This window comes from Camelus bactrianus, chromosome 7 (genome assembly GCF_048773025.1).
Source record: "Camelus bactrianus isolate YW-2024 breed Bactrian camel chromosome 7, ASM4877302v1, whole genome shotgun sequence".
Lineage (NCBI taxonomy): Eukaryota > Metazoa > Chordata > Mammalia > Artiodactyla > Camelidae > Camelus > Camelus bactrianus.
In genome coordinates, this window is record NC_133545.1 from 6490668 (window position 1) to 6508644 (window position 17977).

Here is a 17977-nt window from a genome sequence, read left to right on the forward strand (position 1 = left end):
TTCCACAGTGACTGCACCAATTTACATTTCCACCAACAGTGTACGGGGGTTCCTTCTCTCCACATTCTTGCCAGCATTTGTTATCTGTGTTCTTTTTGTGATAGCCATTCTGACAGGTGAGAAGTGATATCTCGTTGTGGTTCTGATTCACATTTCTCTGATGACTAGTGATATTGAGCATCTTTTCCTGTGCCTGTTGCAACCTCTTTTTCATTTCTGATTTTGGTCATTGAGGCCTTTTCTCTTTTTTTCTTTCATTGGTTACTTTGACTAGTCTTTATGAAGAATCAACTTTTGGGCTTACTGATACCCTCTACTGTTTGTTTTTAAGAAATGTTTCATTAATTTCCGCTTTCCCCCCTCTTAATTCATTGGATTCTTTTGGCTATTCTTTTTCTAATGTATTGAGGTGAATATGTCATGCATTAGTTTTTTAGCTATTTTTATTTTGAGTATCTGTACGTAAAGCTAGATGCATTTCTAAGTACTATCTCTGCTTCATCACACACATTTGATAAGTGATATTTTCATTATTGTGTAATTTGAACTACTTTTAACTTCCCAGTATGATTCCTCCCTTCATTCATTGGTTACTTTGGACAGGCATCTCTCAGTTTATAGATGCAGGAGTATTTTCCTGGTTATCTTTTGGATTTTGATTCTTAGGTTATAGATATTGAACATGCTAAATTTTATTTATATTCTTTAAAATTCGTTGAGACTTGTTTAACGCTCAAATATATGATCAACTTTTGTAAGTGTTCCATGTGTTCTTGGAAAGAATGCACATTCTGCATAAGTGGGTGTGATGTTCTGTATGTGCCCATTAGATTCTTAATCATGTTCAAATCTTTTAAATCTTTATTGATTTTTTTCTGCTTGCTATATTAATAACTCAGTAAAAAGTATAAGATCTCTCATACTAATTGCAGCCCATTCTGTTAGTCCTTATAGTTCTGCAATATTTGCTTCCTGTATTTTGAGGCTATAATCTTAGATGCACATAAGTTAAATTTTTTTTTATCTTCTCAGTGCATTGAATCTTTTGTCATTATGATGTGGCTCTTTTTTCCTATAGTATTGCTTTTTGTCTTAATCTATTTTGTTTTTATAGTGACACCGTCTTTCTTTTCATTAGCATTTGCATGATATACTTCCTCTATCTTTTTACTTTCTACTTTTCTACATTATTATCTATTGAACATGTCTTTCATAAACAGTATAGGGTTGGATTTCCTTTTATAATCCAGTTTGATATTTTTCTTTCATCTGGAGAATTTAATCTATTTCCATTTAATATAATTACTGATGTATTTAGTTTTAAATATATCACTTTATTTTGTGCTTCCCATTTGTCTTGCTTTTTTTGTTTGTTTTGTTTTTTTTCCTCCCCTCTTATCCTTTTTTTTCTTGCTTTATTTTGGAATAATACAGTATTTTTTTCAACATTCAATTATTTCTTAATTCCAACTTTGAAATTTTTCTTCCTGTTTCTATTCTTTTACAGGTTATCTGAAAAATTTTTACTTGCATATTTATTTTATCAAATTCTAAAGTAATCAGTATTTTTACCCTGCTTTTGCAAAGTATGAATAATTTAGGACAGTTTAAATGTATTAATCTTCTTGACTTACATATTGTCATGTACTTTAGTTCTTTTTAAAACTTCACTAGACACTGTTATTACTCACCTACATGGAGTTATTTAGTCAATATTCATGTATGTTGATCTGCAGGTTTATCTCTTTCTTTTTTCTTCATTTCTTCTTGGATTTCAGACCATCTGCCTTGAATCCCGTTTCCTCTGCCTGAAGTACATCCTTTAGTAATTCACGTAGTGAGAGTCTGAGGAAAGACAAATCCTGACGGAGTTAATTAGGATACACCACCAGATGGGGGAAATGAATCAGGACCCTGAGTTCTAGATGATGCACTATTTCTTACTCCACCCAGGGCTGAAGTAACAGTCCCTTCAGTTTGCATTTCCCCAGAATCCGAGATGGCATGGCCCTGGGAGAGTTGGTGAATAGGTCAGCAGCTCAGATTTGCTTCTTGATGTAGCTATGGTCAGTCACTAGGGAAAACAACTCATGTGTGTATTTCTGCTCCTCATCTCAGAGGATCACTGACTATATCTCAGAGCCATCACTGACTACTGAGCTGGTAGTCTCATTGGCTCAACTTAAGCAGGTTCTACATGTAAGATGAGAGTATGCAAATTCACTGGTCTTAATGATGCTAGATTCTGAGATATGCTTTTATTTTGCAGAATGGGACACATATTCAACTTCTGTTTTTAAGTATAGGACAAAATGTTTACCATAGCTTTGGTCACTCTTACTGAATAGTGAAAGGGTAAAATGCACTAGGTTCCCAGTGATGCCTGAAAAAAAAAATCAAAGTAAAATTTATTTCATCAAAGAGGACCAGGGAATCTTCCCACTACTGTGTAGAATCAGGAGATAAAACAACAAAAGCCAAATAGCAGCTGGAGACCAGTTGTCAGTGAGTACCATGAGGTAAGCTGCAAAGAACTCTGAATTAGGTCAGTATAAACAATAGGGGGTTATTCAAGTCCTTGCCTCAGGAAGGCCATGAACAAAGTGAGTATTTGTGATTATGTTCGCCTCACCGAGAGCCAAACCCCAGGTGTTGTAAGGCTACAAAGCTACCTCATTGTCTTCCTGTATCATCTAACTCTGGGATTCTCTGTGACATTTTCAATTGCTCATTTTAGAGCAAACCCAGTGGAGTATGGTCTTCAAACGCACAGTGCATTTGTAGAACATGATAAGCTGAAAATCTGAATGGATTCAAACTGCATTTAGAAAAAAAAACTGTTATAGTCATGATTTGTTGTGAAGGGGATGTTTTCATAGAGTATTAGAACTGGAAGGGACTGCAGAAACAGTAATGGGTATCCATGCAATGTTTGGGACCTATTTATACTAAAAATCATTCACTGTTTATGTGTTTATTACACTTATATTAAAAATTATGTGTTGTTTATCTGAAATTCAATTTAAGTGAGTGTCTGTGGTTTTTTTGTTTTTTGCATTTTTTTGTTTTTTGGTTAAACTAGCAACCCAACATAAAAATTTCTCCCAGGCATCAGCAAGATCTCACTCTAGAAAAACCTACTGTGTAGGTTACTGTCAAAAAGGCTATTTGTCTGCTATTTGAGAGTATTTAAATCTATTTAGAGAAGAAACTATTGAAAGATTAAAAAAAAAAACTAATTTTCTATACAAATCTTGGAAGTAAAACAAAAATAGGAGAGCATGGTCTTTCAGTGTCATTTTGGAGCATCGTTGAACAGGTCTACTCAAGGATTATTTAAATCTTTAGGGCAATGTACCTGTTTGTCTTGCTATCCATTAACAATTCAAGGGCCAGAGTCTACAGAGTTACTTGTTATCTTGATTTATCTGCCTGGAAAACATGCAAATAATTTCAGTGTAGTAGAAGTAACTGAAAGGTTATTGCTTTATTGTTTTGCAGGACATTAACTCGTTTTGTGTAGCCTAGAACTCTTATTCCAACATTCTTTTTTTCAATGCCTGTAAATACTCACTTCCTCAAATGTTCCTTGAGTCAACTTTGCCATCCAGCTGGTTCTCTCATTAAGAATAGGATATGTCTTGGACATGCGTTCATTCTCTATTTGTGCATGAATCATGTTTTTAAATTTTTGAAAATTAGCTTTGATACCTTTGTATAAGAAAGGGCAGTCCTGAGATGCATTGTGCATTGTGCATTTTGACATTTCCTGCAAAAGCCAAGCTGCATAGAGAAGAAAGCCAGATTTGAGGAGCTGAAATCCAGCCTCTTTCTGTTGCAGAAAAATATAGCAGACTAGAAAGTAGCTAAGAACAACACACACATCCTGAGTGGGAATGTTTGATCATCAAAGTCAGTAGTAATTGATGATTTAAATCTTTCTATTTTTCCGTATTTTTCAGATTTATACAATGACTGTATGTCATATTTATGATCAAAATACTTAATTAAAAATATAATTGAAGAAAGCAATCTAGGAACTGTTTTCAAGGCTCAGATTTTCAAAGCATGAAGCACCAGTAAGTAAGAGGTCGAGATAAAAGCTTATCTTTAAAACTGTGGGGGAAACCAGAGTGATAATAATCTGTGAGTATCCTGTAATTGGTAACAGTTGAAGATTTGTTAGAAGGTACCTGAGTATACTTATGTATTTATATTTCTTTACAGTTTTCTTGAAAATAATTGTTGTTTATTGGTAAAGCAAAATTTCTGTTAATTTTGGGCTATTGATTTTTTAAAAATAAAAAGTGTAATTGAATGGAATTAGGACCTCTCCTATACTGTTATCCACCCCGAAAGAGCTTTAACGATTTAGATCACAAAGTCCATGAGAAGAGAACACTGTTCAATTTTGGCAGCCATCAAAGTCATCAGAAATATTTCCTCAGCCATAAAGTAGCCTCAGAAAGGACAGCTGGGAGAAGTCGGAGTCGGATTATAATTCATGAGAAGAAAATGACTTAGAGCAAGATGATCTGAGGTCTGAGGTCAGTTCTATCAGCAAGGGAGCACGTGACCTTGGCACACTCTCCTCTCTCGCCCCTGGCTTTCCCGTCTGTGAATTACTATGATGACAGTAGCAGCAACTCAGATTTACACAGCCTTTACTTTAAATGTGTAAATACGTGAATGTAATCTCTATAGCAGCCTTTATGAGGCTTTTTTTCTCTCATACTAACTTGGTGCTATAGACTGAATGTTTGTGCCCCCCCCATTCATAGGTTGACACCTAATCCCCATTAGGATGATACTCGGAGGTGGGGCCTTTGGGAGGTAATTAGGTCATGAGGGTGGAGCCCCATGAATGGGATTAGTGCCCTTATAATACAGACCCAGAGAGCTTTCTTTTTCTGCCAGGTGAGGACACAGTGACAAGATGACCATCTATGAACCAGAAAACGGGCTGTCACCGGACACCGAATCTGCTGGCACCTTGATCTTGGACTTCCAGCCCCTAGAACTGTGAGAAATGATTTTCTGTTCTTTATAAGCCATCCAGTTTACGACATTCTGTTACAGCAACCTGAACAGACTAAGACACTTGGGCATACTCTTCTCAAAAAATCTTGGGCAATTTGTTAACCTCTCAAAATGGAAATCAAGGCAGAAATTGATCAGGTAACTAACTAGTGGGTGGAACTGGGCCTCAAATCCAGGCAGTTCTTCCACAACTCAGTCTCACTACAGTGCCTCACTGAAGATCCCTTCTAATTAGAATCCTTAACATATGAATCAGTTATTTTAAATTCTTGGTTTGATGATTCCAAGATCCATGCTGTACTGGAATCTGGGTCTAATGTTTGCTTTGTCTCTGCAGACCATGTTTTGGTTTTTCTCCCCCTTATTCTTTCTAGCATGCCTTGTGATTTTTTGTTGATAACCAGATATGCCAAATCAGGTAAAAGGAACTTAGGTAAAAAGGATGCCAGTGTGAGGTTTTATGCTTATCTGGCTAGGAGTGAGGGCTGTGTTTGCTGTTTTCAGTAGCTGTAGGCATCAGAGGCTAAAGTTTTCCCTAGCATCCTTGTTTTTTCCTCTCTGTTGTCTTTGGGTTTCCCAGAGACTCCTTTTTATATAGGATCTGAGGCTTGCTTCTTTTTCAACTGTAATCCCCTGTAACGATACAGAAGCCCTGTTGTGGTGAGAAGGTATGGAGGGAGGGGAAATGATCCGTAGTCCTGATTAGGTCTCCGCTTTTCAGTGAGCCTGCACCCCTGGGCTGTGACCTTTACACATGTTTCCCAGTTCCTGCCCTCCATCCTTAAGTGAGACAGGGCTGGAGTTGGGTGTTTCCCTTTCTGCAGGTTGATCAGACTCTGGTAAAACCCAAGTGGGTTAGGCTCTCCCTTGAGGACAGCCTTTTCTTAAGGAGCTCAGACAGCTCTGGGTATATTTCAAAAATGATTACCCTTCCCCTCCCCTGCCTGAAGCACTAGAGGGATTTTATCTGCTCTCCATTGTGACAAGCTATTGGAGCTCCTGGCAGTAAAGCTCATGGAAGTGTAGGAGCTGCCGCTAAGACTGGGACCCAGAGTTTTTAACTCTCCTGCAACTTGACATGCAGTCTCTGGAAACCTGTCCACTGGAGTGTAGGTGCTCCTGCCAGCACTGACTCCTACCCCCGAGCCTCTGCTCCTGGTAAGCTGGGATCCTCCGTATCCTCCTTCCTCTCTAACACTCGGAACAGGGGTGACCCTGTGACCTCAGTTCTCTCTTGGATCTAAGAAAAGTTGTTGACTTTCAGTTTGTTCAGCTTTTTTCTTGTTGGAGAACAGGATTAATGACTCCCAAGCTCTTTATGTGTGGAATCACAAACCAGAAATCCCTAGGGTCACTTCCAGGTCTACCGGCTCTGGAACTCTGCGACACTGGCTGTGGCTCCTTCTGCTGTGGCTCCTTCGTGCTTCGTGGCCTAAAGTCTTGAATGTCTCCTTTTTTCAGTAATGGCATGCAAAACATGGCAAGAGTGGTGCTAATTCACTTTTGTTCCTCCTATTTTTTTTTTGATTCATTAGAACCAGCCCAGAAGGTCATGATGCAAATGGCCAAGCAGCTTGTACAGAATCACCTACAATTTGTATGTGGCGGATCCAGGAATCAAGCCCAGGCAGTTAATCAGGAAGTGCCCGGTTTCCTAAATATAACTCAAATGTCTTTCAGTTAGAACTGGGAGCATATGTGTGATGTTGGTTTGTTCGTTATTGGTGATAATTTTGATCATTTGGTTAAGGTGGTTCCACCAGGTTTCTCAATGCATTATTTCTTGAAATATTTCTTCTTGTATTATATGTACATTTTTTTCCTCCTTCTGACCCTCCTATTATTAAATACAAATAGAATTGTTTTGTGGAACAACATGGAAGAATCTCAAATGCATTTAACTAAAGAAAAAAACCCCAGACACAAAGGGCCACATGATTGCCTTTATAGAACATCCTGGAAAAGGCAAAATCATTAGGAAAGCAAATGGATCAGTGACTTGATGAGGAGGCTAAAGATGGGGAATGAGAGGTCAGGTTTCTGGGCTGACTCTGGGCTGTGCTTTGAGATCATCTGGGAAGTGGCGGGAGTGTGAAGGGGACAGACTGAAGGAGGCTTGGTTCCTGGAATCCAGGGGATAGGAATTAAAATGGTGGCACTGTTTTATATACAGATCTGTAAGGTCTGAGCTTGCTGGTTACGTGTACAGAGAAACCATTTGCTTTCATTCCTGTAGGAGTTTATTTATCTTTGGCTGCTTAGCCAGTGCATTCTTCTTTGGGGTCAAATGTCACTGCGTTTTGGCAAAGCCCAGTGCCCTCTTAGTTGTTTTGTGACTCTTCCTCTCAATCTTGTGTGGAGGGCCATGTCTGATGCTCTGATCGCAGGGATACATGGCTGCCACATTATCTTACCCCCAGTACACCACATCTGACAACTTAGAGGCATAGAACAGAATGTCACCTTATCATTGAGAATCCATAATCATTGAGTTTAAAGTTACTTACTTTCACTCCCCAAAAGAAAGCTCTCTAAAAATTAAACAGTTTTAAAATTTCTTAGTTTACATCATTGGTAAAATGTCTCCTCCTCTATTTTCCCCAATTCAAAAGGGCTAAAGGGACAAGTTTTAAAGTAAATCTTCTTTTTTTCCCTTTCAAAGATCTGAAGACTTTAGTACTGAATTCACAATGGCCAAAGACTATTAACAACCTGGGAGCAACCCTCAACCCTGGGAGGAAATTATGGGTTTACAGTTTGTTTTATGGTCAACACCATTCTTTCTAGTTTTGCCTGTGACCTAAGCTGTGAGAGAAAATAATTGGAAAAGCTATGATGAAAATAATAGTGTGATTCTTCTTGTTGCTATGGTGACAAGAATAAATTGAATCCATTGCTCTGCAAAAGTGCCCGAAAGTGTACTTTAGCATTCCATGGCGGGTGTATTTGTTAAGAATTTTAATCTGTCATCGTCCATTAAAATGGCACAGCACTCAGAGAAATCTTTTACATCTGTACTTTTCCCGGGTTTTGATTATTTTAAAAGAAAACACTGGAGAATAAATAGTCATCATTATAATGGAAATTTTAGTAATTTTCTAAAAGTATCTTGCCAGGTACAAACCTAAAAGCACATGACAGTTCTGTTTCCCCCATCATGGAACATGTTGTCGTCAGCACCGGCAGAGCTTTGAATGATTTTTTTTCAGGTAATCAGTGATCACTAGTATGAAGGAAGATTCGAAAGGTCTGGTTTAGAAACCAGAGGGAGTAGTTTCCATCCCTCCTTGCCTCCCTCCTCTCTTTCTCTCTCTTCTCCCAGTAGTTATGAGTCTCTGAAATGGTGTGTTTAACAATTTCACCTGCTAGAAAAGCTTTTATATGCTCATCCTTTCAGGCTCGAGTTGGCTTGTACCCATTTCATTTTCTGGTATTCTCTGATGAAAAGTGAGGATTAATTGTGCAGCCTCTTTGGATAGCTTCACACATGTTGCTTTGGAACTTAATTATTTGGGTAGTTTTCCAATGTGTTGGTATTGCTTTAAGCCCTTGGTACAGATAAGCAGGAAAGGAAATTGCAAAAAATATCCTCATGCATTTAACTCAGAATTTATTTGTTCCTGTGCTCTTTAGTTTTTGTTGTTATTGGAAGAATATTATTTCTTTTCAAGAAGAAGTTCAGTTTCATTGACTTTTGGGGGGGTGGGCTTACTTAGTTTCTAGACACTGTCTCCTCTTCTTCCTCATTTTGTGTTATTTTATTGGCAAAAAAACACCTCTATTTAGGTGAGTCCAAAAAAAAAAAAAAAGTGAAGTCAACTCTGATGCTCTTTTTCTACTTTTTCCAAGAAAGGAAGTTTAAGTCAAAAACTGAAATACATTTTTGTAGGGCTAAGAAATTTATTTCCTGGTAGTTGGCCATGGAATTAATGTATATGATTGAAGGCAGCTCTAATAGAGACATAAGGAATGTCTCTCCAGAAGGGAGCCTCCCTCTTTGTAGAACCAAAGGCATGGATTCTTCACCTTCAGGATTTTTAAAATAGCTGAACCAGAAATGACGCATGTTTTCAAACACGCCAACAGAATCGGTTTTTGGTTTTTAATCTGGGGGACTTTCTCGGACCTGGAAAACTTAACTAAAAATCAAGGGTGAAGTTCGTAACTTCGGCTTTTGAAGAACACAACTTAAGACTTGATTTTCATGTTTTTTCTCTTTTGCAGAAGGAAACATCTCGACAGAAGGCTGTTTCCAAGTCCTGTTTCCTGCACACTGCAGGCCACTGATGACTCTATTTTGCTGCATTTTGACAAGCCCTCCTCAAGAAGCAAGGAAAGCTGCCCTATCCTGCCTCTCTGCCCATCAGAAGAGAGACTGGAGGTTGCTGGGGGGCCGCGCTGCCGAACGTGGTGCTGGCTGGCTTTCTCGGGAGGAGCAGGAGGACTCCCAGCTGTTTCTTAGATTGGCTGGGCGTCGAGAGAGCCTGGCCAACTGTGGAAGCACTCCGCTGAGGCTGCAGGCCATTCACCATCAATCAGAGCTGTTGCGGAGCAGAGAGCTTTTGGACGCTGACCAGCACAGGAGCCGTCAGCAGCCTCCTCGGCTCCCCTGGACCAGTAACTCTGGCTCAGAGGGCGGGGTAGATGGCTTTGGACACTCTTCACACCCAGGATGGGAGAACTGTTTTCATTTCACCCAAAGGCAGTCATTTGCTAATTCACTTCCCCATCAGGAAAACCAGAACTTAGGAGAAACGGTCCCCACTGCCATGTTTGGAAAGGGGCTGGACAGAGGATGGGAGCCAATCACTGGTTGTTTATATCCCAATTCATGTCCTCATGGCTGGAAAGGGAAACTGGGGGCTGGATCTTGAAGATCTGTATGACATACTAAAGAACGAAGGTTTATCCTCTAAAGTGTCTTCTGAAGTGTGCTCCATAGACTCAAACTCCTACAAGATATTCCTTAAAATGAGTTTCAGAATTGACATGTTTGGGAAGCCCCGCATGCTAGACTCCTGTGTCTTGTAGCTTCATGGTGCACTACAGCAATTTCAAGGCTCTGGGAAGTTTTATAGTAAAGAGCAGTTAACAGATCTTTTAACCAGACATTCCCAAAGTGATAAAATTCTTACCTTGGGTAGCACCTATGAAAATTCCGTAGTGCCAGTGTTCTCGGGACCTCATTTTGGGAAATACTGTTGTAGGTGATTAGGGTCAGTGGGGTATTTTAGGAAAAGTAGGATCATCAGATAGATGATTTAGAAAGATAACTCAGGCAGTCAATTAAAAATTGAGTTGAAAAGAGTTAGACTCAAGCTAGGCAAGTTAGACTCAAGCTAGGCAAAACAATCTAACCCAAATCAAGAAAATATTATAAGAGTCTAGGAAAAATAAGGGCCTAAAGTGTTGACAGTTATCATGCAGATGGGGAGAGACAGGTTTTGTCCAGACACTTTTTTGATATGGGATGAGATCTTGTGTGATGGACTGAATATGGATGGTAAAAAAAAAAGGGAGAGATTAAGTTTGCCCCAAGGTATCTAGCTTGGTTGACCAGATGGACAGTTATACTGTGTACCAAGACTGTAAATGCAGGAGAACTTCCAACGTGGCTGTCTTGTAAAACAGTGCCAGGCCGTTGCTTTCTGGACCCATACAGCTGATGTCACACAGCAAGTACAGGCAAGGTCAGCACGGAAGCCTCAGGCTCTGGGATCTGGCAGAGATGCATAGCTTACTGTTCCACCAATTTCTCTGTTTCTTTCATGTTTCTCTGTTAAGCTTCAGTCTTCAGCTCGGGGTGTGAAAACTAGCAGGGCACGTTGGCTAGAGACATAAACAAGTCTCTTTCCTGTCAAAATGCTTAATTACAGCAATACATTATGACACAATTGGCCAGCCTGGTCTGTCGGAAAGGCTCAGAAACAAGAACAATTGTTTTAGAGTGGGACTTCCCAAGCTAATTTGTCAGAGAATTTTGGGAAGCCACAATGGGTAATGTTTGTCAGAGGCAGCAATTAAGAATTGCCTCTGGGTGTGTCTTAGATGGGGGAATATTTAAAATCAGCATAAATAGTGGAGTGTTATACTCCAGTAAATTGTAAAAAAATCATAATTCTGTCTTTATGTTCCTTACTGCAAATAAGTAACAGCTGAAAATTATGAAGAAAAGTACATAAATGACGTAAGTCGAAAATACGAAGACTCAGGTTTTCTGGAAACATCACAGGAGAAGTCATTTTTTTTCTGGTCCCTTTTTTAAAAAATTGAAGTATAGTTGATTTACACTGTTGTGTTAGTTTCTGGTGTACAGCACAGTAATTCAGTTTTACACACACATATATATGTTCTCTGTCATATTATTTTCCATCATGCTTTATTACAAGCTATTGAATATAGTTCCCTGTGCTATGCAGTAGGACCTTGTTGTTTGTCTATTTTATGTATAGTAGTTAGTATCTGTTAATGCCAAACTCCTAATTTATCCCTCTCCCCATCTTTTCCCCTCCCCTCCTTTCCCCTTTGAAAACCATAAGTTTGTTTTCTGTGCCTGTGAGTCTGTTTCTGTTTTGTAAATAAGTTCATTTGTATTATTCTTTAGATTCCACATATAAGTGATATCGTATGATATTCAACTTTCTCTGAGTTACTTCACTTAGTATGATAATCTCTAGATGCATCCATGTTGCTGTAAATGGCATTATTTCATTCTTTTCTTATGGCTGAGTAGTATTCTATTGTATAAATATACCATATTTTCTTTATCCAATCATCTGTTGATGGACATTTAGGTTGCTCCAAGTCTTGACTATTGTATATAGTGCTGCTATGAACATTGGGGTGCGTGTTATCTTATTGAATTAGAGTTTTTCTTTGATTTTCTGCCCAGGAGTGGGATTGCGAGATCATACGGTAAGTCTATTTTCAGTTTTTAAATGAATCTCCATACTGTTTTCCATAGTGGCTGCACCAAATTATGTTCCTACTAACAGTGTAGGAGAGTTCCCTTTTCTCCACGCCTGAGAGGTTGTTAGCACTATGACCATATATTCTATTGCCAGGAACTTAAGGTTCATTTTCATAACTACCATTCTGTAGTTTATAAATTTACTTATGTAAAGTTCACCTGTAGATACCCAAATGCCACGTCAACTTAAGCACCTTTTACTAAGTTAGTATGTTCATATTTAGTAAATATGAATCTAGAAATGTTCATATTTTACTCTTAATATTTATTAAAGGTCACTACTACTAGAAGGAGCTACATGTAGAACATTTCTGCACCTTCACAAAACTCTAGAGGATATGTGTGTGTGTGTGTGTGTGTGTGTGTGTGTGTGTGTATATATATATATATTTTTTGTTTGTTTGTTTTTGTTTTTGTTTGGTTTGTTTCTTCATAGAAGGATTCACACAATCACGTCGTTTAAGAACTTAGCATCAGAAAAAAGAAAATCGTCTCCTTTTCTAAGTTGGAACTGTATTTTCTTTCTTGCTTTAACCATCAAGAAAAAATGACAGTAAGTCTAACAATTAATCACAGCAGATATTCTATTTCCTATGCTAGCATTGCCTTCGGTGGGTTCTGTGAAGGAGAGCCCCACCAGGTATTCTCTGCCCAGACACCCCTGGGAACTACTGGGCACCATATTTCATCGTACATATGAATATTCTAAAGGCTCGGGGAGATCTGCAGAGAGGAAACCTGTGTTACTTTAACCCATTTCCCCTTTTCCCAGTTTATTTGAAAAGATTCTTTCTTATATAACATCTATTAACATTTCATAGAATTAGTGTTCCATAAAGTAATTTATCATTGCAAAGTATACCTAACATAAAATTAACCATTTTAACCATTTTTTCATTGAACAGTTTGGTATTAAGTCCATTCACATTGTTCTGCAGCTACATCCATCTTCAGGAAGTTTTTCATCTTCCTAAACTTCCCACTAAACAATAACCACCGACATGCCCTCTTCCCCCCACAGCCACTGGTAACCCCCACTCCACTTCCACAGAACACTCTGGGGACACACACACACAGCGGGTTGATATATCTGTGTTGGCCTCTTTTAATGTGGTTTGGGTTTGAAAGTTTCACTTTCTCTTTTTCTATTTTGACTGTTTTGTAAGATACCTCAAGCCCTCTAACTCTTAAAGATAAGTAGCTTATAAATTATAAGTAAGTATTTTATACTTAGAGATTCACTATGCATATTAGCAAAGACTCTGAGAAATAGAGGTTTAATGAGAAATTGGAAATGTAACACCCTATGTGCATTTGTGTAAATTAACAGTGAATAACATCATCTCATAATTATATTATTAAGGTTCCGTGTTGCAGTCATACGCAAGCATTTGGAGTTAACTATGAACATAATCTGTTGTGACCCTGACTTTATATACTGTCCCCTGTGCCTGGATGCCATTCTCATTCCCTCATATGAACAGAGTTAAGTACTCACTTCTTTTTCCATGTTTGTGTGTAACTCTATTTAAAACATTTTTGTACCACATTTTACATTATTATAATTATTTCCCCATGTGGCTGTGTCCCCCACTAGACCCTGAGGCCAAAGGGTAGAGAATATTCTATCTCACTTGTAACTAGCAGATGATATACGCTTGATAAATGCTTGTTAAATAATCTAGCCCAACCATCCATCCCACACTGGAATAGTTTCTAGGACATTCTTATATCCTAGATGAGATGGCCTGTTACAACTGCTATTTAGCACTGTAACAGTGTTTTAGTGACTGCATAAAAAGAAAAAGAAATTTCATAATTATTAGAAAGGAGGAAACAACATTTGTCATCATTTGTAACTGATACAATTTTACATCTAGAAAAATCAAGACAATGAATATTCAACTCAAAATTAGAAAGTTTAGAGAAGTTGCTTGTTTAAAATTTAATGTCTGAAAAATGATAGCTTCTTATATTCTAAAAAAAGCCAATAAGTAAATAAAATTTAAAAATCCTACCTGTAATAGCAGCAAAAATGTGAAATACTTGCAAATAGTCTTCATAAACTTACAGGACCTATAGGAAGAAAATGATGAAGGTGGTAAGATAATTACTTAAATATTTACAAAAAAATTAAGTTAGCCCTCTACCTTATACCAAAGCAAATTTCATATAGAGGTAAATATAAATGATGAAACTATTAAAGACCCCAAAGAATATATGTGTAAATATTTATCAGATCTGGGTAAGAAGAAGACTTCTAAGCATATATCCCTTTTACCCTACAGAGAAAGGCCAGTGGATTTGCGTACATTAAAACAAAACACTTCTGAACATCAAAAAGCACCTTAAGCAATATTAAAGATAAGTGAAGAAACAGGGAAAACATTTCCAACATAAATGACACAGGAATTAAGTCCTGATTATATAATAAATTCACGTAAACTGCTAATTGGTGAACACTCCAATAAGAGAATGAATAAAAGCTTGAATAAGTTACAAATGGCTACAAAAAATACAGTGGTCAATAATCTTATGAAAACATCTCCAATCTCATGAGTAATAAAAAGAAATGCAAATTAAAACAGCAAGCTGCTATTCTTCCACAGAAAATTGATAAATAAACTTTAAAAAGGTAACATCCAGAGCTGATGAAGGTGAGATAACAAGGGACAATTTTCCACTGTAGCAGGTGTGTAATCTTTCAGTAAAGCAGTTGGGTGACAGGTGTGCAAAATCTTTGAAAGTCTAATCCTTTGACCCAGTATCTTCATTCCTAGTAATTTGTCTTAAGGATATTGTCAGCAATGCTCAAACAAGGATATTTACCCTAGAATTATTTCTAAGAGTGAGAAACTAAAACCAATAATAGAATATGGGCCCATTAATAAGAAGTATTTTGCAGACATTTAAAATAATTTTTTAAGAGAACATTTAAGGTTATGAAAACATTTATTATATATTGTTTAAGCAAGTAAAGCAGGGCATATGTCTAGGTATACCATATGATCTCCATTTTGCAATACACACACATAACATATATACATATGTGTGTGTGTGCACACGTGTGCAGAGTAACTGATTGGAAGGAAATACTAGTGGTTACCTCTGGGTGACAGGATGGTGGACTGTGGCTGGATGATTTTTTTTTTAACCTTATTGTATTTCCAAATTTCCTACAATAAACATCCGTTGCTTTCATAAGTGTAAACAAATATATATTAAAAGGAAACACATAGTTCTTCCCTATATGAAATAAGAAATGACCTCTGAACTTGCTAATCTTCTACTCCCTGTCAGGCAAACAGAACAGCTCTCATTCCTTTGATGCTGCCTTTCTTAGGCTCTCCATCTTCAGTCACCTCTGTTTTCGACACATGAATTCGTATCACTTCACTCTGCCTTTATGGTTTCCTTCCTGAAAAAATGCTCCGAGGGGTTTCACCCCCTCTTGAAAGTGGCACCCAAGCTGCAGACAGTTTTCCATGGATGCTCTGGTTGGCGCAGAGCAGAAGAGTTCCTTGTTCTCGATTCAGCATTTAAGCTCAGGTCCCTATGTTTGAACTCTTGTCTCACTTGCTCCCGCCATCGTGGATGTGCGTGGACCCCTTGGTGCTTCGCGGACCCGCTGCTACTGCGTCAAGACTGCGCCCTCCCTTGGTCCCCGCCACTCTGTCCTGTAACAGGGCGCATGAGCCCTGCATCTTTAAACGCACTTCCCAGAGTTCTTGCCAGAGTCCCGACCTCCATGAAGGCTCTGGGTCCTGCTTATACATCACCACCCCTTTCTCATGACCCCTCTTAAATCTGACAATTATTGTACCTGGTGAAGATCTGCAGGCAGTGAGGCAGCCTGGAGAGAACTTTATCCCACTCAGCTTGTTCTTTCACATCCTCTCGCCGCTACTCATTCGCAACATCTCGCCCAGAATGATGGGATCCCCACGTATTTCAGCCGCTGGTTTTTCTCACTGGTATCTCTACACATCTGAAAGGGAAAAATCAGGCTCTGTCAGATCTAACGATACATATCAATGTCCTCCCTGCCTCCTCTCAGCCTGCCTGGGTGTAAGTGCAAACAAGCACTGTTTCCTATCCTTTAGGGCGGGCTGCTGTGGCTTGTGAATCACACTGTGTGTTATTACTGCCAAATTTTTCAGTAATATTTCTATTCTCGGTATCACCTTAAATACTGAAGGGTGAGGAGGCATGTAACCTGACAGGTGTCCAAAATCTTCAAAATGTTAATATCCACTTGTGGGAATGGACATTACTGGGTAGTGTAAGAAATGTTTATTTGTGAGTATTACCTCTTTTCCTGGTGAAAGGGAAGCGCAGAGGTAAGGAAAGGGAGTGGCCCGAAGGAGGTGCAGAACATCTGGGGGAGGGGGCGCGGGTGGGCGGGGCTGCGTACCCTAAGCCGGGATGGGCTTGGGATCAATTCTTCTAATGAAATATGTCAATAACCTGAAGCTTCCTTCTAATGTAAGAGACTACCCGAGAGACAAGTTTATGAACAGGATGAAATAGGCGTCTGAAAGCAGAGCAGAGCTTTAGCTCCAACCTGAGCAATGGACTGGCTAAGGGTAGAGAGGGTCTTTGGATAATGGCGCTTGTAGTCCAGTGTCTCCAGTCAGACGCGGCGCTGACAGATGAAACTAGACTTCACCCACGTCAGCTTGGCAATCGACCCTCTGTGCCATATCTTCCAAAGGTGATTACAGGTAAATAAATATTATAGGTAAAAAAAAGGCTCTGTATTTCTCAACGATGTGGAAGTACTTAATACTACTGAATTGTACATTTAAATGTAGTTAAGATGGTAAACTTCATGTTATGTGTGTTTCACCACAATTAAAAAATACATCTGTGCAGCAACACGAATGGACCTAGAGAATATTATACTTAGTGAAGTCAGACAAAGATAAATATTATATGATATCACTTACACATGGAATCTAAAAAGATAATACAGCTGGATCTATACACAAAATGGAAACAGACTCACAGACATAGAAAACAAACTTATAGTTATTATTAGGTTATGTCATATTCTCCATTCACAAAAATGGATCAATGACTCAAAATGGATTAAAGTGGTAATGCCAATATTAGAACTCAGAATAACAATACAAACGTGAACAGTGAACGTATAAATACAGAATGCAGGTCTCAAACTGAGAAAAAAGTACCTGTAAGTGGGATGATTCTCAAAATCTCAAAAAGCCTAAGAAAGAACTGTGGGTGGGATATGCAATAAAAAAAAAATCAAAACCTTTGATTTTATTGAACCACGTGCAATCTTCTCCCAGTTATTTTTCTTTCAAAACTTTGCAGATAGCAACATCAAGCCGTTAATTTGTTTGTATCATTTTCTGACGAAACACGGTGACTGCCTGATAGACCAAGTTTTTATTTTTATCCCGTTAAAGGACACATCATGCCTTCCAGCTTGAAATAAATGCATTTCATCACTAAAAGTGGGGATGAGACCAAAATGCACAGACTTCATTTGAAGTCACACTGTAGCTAGACAATGTTATTCTCACAGTCTTGGAAGAGCTGGTCAAGCCAGCTACAAAAACGAATGACACGAAGTACTGGGCAGGGAGAGAGCAGAACAAGCTATTGGCTGGATTCCTGTATTGGGTGACTCTGTAGGATGTCACATAACTTATATGGCATAAAATATGAAAAAGTACAGCACTAGTTTTGCTGTATAGTTGGACAAATTTCCTGCATATAAAGTACAAGTCAGCTCTTGAAAACAATGCAGAACAGAAGCTTTTTCTGACATTTTTGTTCTGCTTATCAGTGAAAACTCCTGCTGTGGAAGGAGAGGCTTTAAAAATGGTGTTATTGACCATTTTGTCAATAACAAATGACATAGAGTAGACAGTGCGATCAGGGCAGGGCGGATGGAGACCAGTTACATGGGCACAAAAAGACTACTGATGTGACAGCCCA

At 38.5% G+C, this 17977-nt stretch overlaps 1 long non-coding RNA gene across 1 annotated transcript; it reads right to left on the reverse strand.

The window, feature by feature from the left end:
- Positions 1-1127: 1127 nt before the first annotated feature.
- Positions 1128-15985, reverse strand: LOC123616789 (uncharacterized). The gene is made up of 3 exons (XR_006724815.2): positions 15834-15985; positions 14029-14086; positions 1128-1845 (listed from the first exon to the last, which is right to left on the reverse strand). It is a non-coding gene; the product is annotated as an uncharacterized LOC123616789 (long non-coding RNA).
- Positions 15986-17977: the final 1992 nt, after the last annotated feature.